This window comes from Belonocnema kinseyi, chromosome 8 (assembly GCF_010883055.1).
Source record: "Belonocnema kinseyi isolate 2016_QV_RU_SX_M_011 chromosome 8, B_treatae_v1, whole genome shotgun sequence".
Lineage (NCBI taxonomy): Eukaryota > Metazoa > Arthropoda > Insecta > Hymenoptera > Cynipidae > Belonocnema > Belonocnema kinseyi.
The window spans coordinates 77,598,191-77,601,080 of record NC_046664.1 but is presented as its reverse complement, the minus strand read 5'-3'; the positions used below and the strand labels follow the sequence as shown (position 1 = coordinate 77,601,080).

Sequence of the window (2,890 nt, the reverse complement as noted above, 5' to 3'; positions counted from 1 at the left end):
ATCTAGTCGGGAGTGGTGCTGACTGAAAACAGATGATTTGGAGCGATTCGTGCGCCATCTGTTGGTCATTCTAAGGACTTATTGAACTACCCTCGTATATCACTTTAATTGAAAATTCTATTATTTTCTTAGGAAACCCATATTTTTAAGTTAAAGTAAACGTTTTATGAAGAAAATTCGTTTTCCCGGATTCAAAATTCAATCATTTTCTTAGAAATGAATTTTGTTGTTAAGAATTCATATTTTCTGGTTGAAAATTAAACTGCTTTGTATGAAATTTCTCTCTTTGACTTGCAAATTAAGCATTTAGAATGACGTTCATCTTCTTCATTGCCTGCAAAATCTTTCTTTATTCAAAATTGAAGACTTTTGTGGAAAATTTGTCTTTTTGTTTAGAAATGAATCCTGCTTAATTATTGAAGATTCATTCTTTAGTTGAAAATTTAACTAATTTTGAAAAAATCGTTTTTGTCTTGGTAAAAATTAATTTTTGCGACTGGAAATGTCATTTGTCTATTTTTGGTTAAGATAATATATTTAATCAAAAATTCATCTTTTTTGGCGAAAATAAATATTTTTGATAGAAAATTTATCTTTTTAGTGGAAAATTCAGCTATCTATTTAAAAGTAACTCTTTTGGTTGAAGTTTAAATATTTCAGTTTAAGTAATTTCTTGGTTGAAACTGTAAATATTTTTTTGAAATTTTGGGATTGCAAATTTAATTCTTATATTTTAAGCAAGAAGTTTGTCCTTTTTAGTTAAAAATTCACATTTTTGTTAGAAAATTCATCTTTTTAGTTGAAAAAGTAAATATTTCATTGAAAATTAATTTTTGTTTTTTTGGGTAAAAAAAACTCAAATTTTCTGTAAAATATTGGTTTCTTTGATTTAAAAATTAAAAATTTTGGATGGACATTTTTTTTCTTCATCTAGTAAAAACTTGCTGAAATTATTAATTCAATTTTTTTGTTGAAAATTCCTCTTTTTAGTTTAAAAATTAATCTAGTTCTTCAAAAGATTCATCTTTTTCGGGATGCAAATTCTATTATTAAAAAAAAAATCATTATCTTTGGCTTAAAAATTAACTTTAAAAAAAAGATCGCTTGTTTGGCTTTAACATTTTAAACTGTTGCTGCAAATTAACCTTTTCGCTAAAATAGAATATTTTCGTGTTGAAAACTGAATTGTTTTGTTAGAATTAGAAAATCATTTTCTTTTATGTTTTGAAATTTTATTAAAAAATGTAATGCTTTAATTGGAAAATTATTTTAAAGAGTTGCAAAATTCTTTAATTTAGTTACAAGTTTTTCTTTTCAGGGTTAAAAATTCAATTAATTTGTTACGAAATCTACATTTTCGTGTTAAAAATTAAACTTTTTTCTAGAAAATTCGACTTTTTGGGTTCAAAAATTAACTATTTTGGGAGCAAATCCTCTTTCTAGTTTAAAAATGACTCTATTTTGGTTAAAGTTTCATCTAGTTGGTTAAAAATTTCACTATTTTCTTGAAATTTAGTTGTTTTTTTTTTGGTTAGGAATAAATTTTTCCAACTGACAATTTAAGCAGTTTGATTTTTAATGCAAGATTGTTTTTCATCTTATCTCATATTAATATTATTGAAAATTAAAATAATTTGTTTAAACAATTATGTTTTATTAGCAATAATTTTATCTACCCTTACTTTAATAAAAAAAGTTGAACAAAAAATGCAAAATTTTGGAAAAAATCGGTACTTTCTAACCCGATTCTAAGAGAAAATGGCTAAAAACAATAATAAATTTTTTTTTAAATGTGTCTAAACATCTAGTTATCAGTAGAAAGTAGTTACTTATTAGAAATAATTTGCATAAGAAAAACCACAAAAATATCATTGTGTGAAAAAGTCGTAAAACCCATTTTTTGACTTATTGGATATTCTTTGGGACCCTATAAAACAGGCATACGGGGGTTATTTTTAAAAATTGATTGATTATTTGTATTATATAGCTAATTTTAATGCAAAATGTTGCGTTTCAACTCTATTCACCCAACACTGACGATCCTGAATAAAATTTTCAAAAACGTCTTTTTATCTTCTGGGTAATATGTATTATATTTCATGGAGCTTGCGCTAAGTCTAAATATATATTTTTTCAAAATAAAAATTATTAAAGGTTTTTTATAATTTTAAAGAAATTTCCGGGCAGTATGCATAACAATTTTGAGAAAAAACATTTCCCTTTCGTTTTGGTCCAACCTTCTCAGCAAGGATGCTAATCAGAGAATCCGGCTATCGGAAATTGTTCCCAAGCCTATTTATACACTCATTTACTTGAGCAAAAAAATTTTTTTATTCAATTTTAAATACACAAAAAATATTTTCCTTCGAGCCGGATTTGAACCAGCGACCTATGGATGACCACTTTTTTAATTCCAACTACAGTCCACCGCTCTACCAACTGAGCTATCGAAGGCTGTTCTTATTGTTATTATTTGTTCTGAATTGGATTAAAATTCCACAAAACAATGATCTGTTTTTTATTCAATTATTATTTAAATTAATTGAATTGAAGTATAATCAATGTCAATCTTTTTGGTCACAAGTTGAAATATTTCCTTGGTCAAAAAATGAATTTTTTAACCAAAAATTTAACTATTTTATTTTTGTAAAATATTAATATTTTTGGTTGAAAAATATAATTAGAATTTTTTTTAAATAATTCTTTTGGGAAATAGAGACGACATTCGGAAAATATTAACAGAAAGAAGATGTTCGCCGAAAAAAATTGACAAATTTCTTACAAATCATTTTTTGACAGCAGGCGTATTTTCTGTTTTAATCGTAAAACAAGGAATCAAAGAATCAAATTTTTGGATAAAGAACGAAAGATACGAAACAAAAATGAATAG

General features: G+C 25.1%; 1 non-coding gene across 1 annotated transcript; it reads right to left on the bottom strand.

The window, feature by feature from the left end:
- Positions 1–2,361: 2,361 nt before the first annotated feature.
- Trnay-gua lies at positions 2,362–2,454 on the bottom strand. The gene is made up of 2 exons: positions 2,418–2,454; positions 2,362–2,397 (listed from the first exon to the last, which is right to left on the bottom strand). It is a non-coding gene; the product is annotated as a tRNA-Tyr (tRNA).
- Positions 2,455–2,890: the final 436 nt, after the last annotated feature.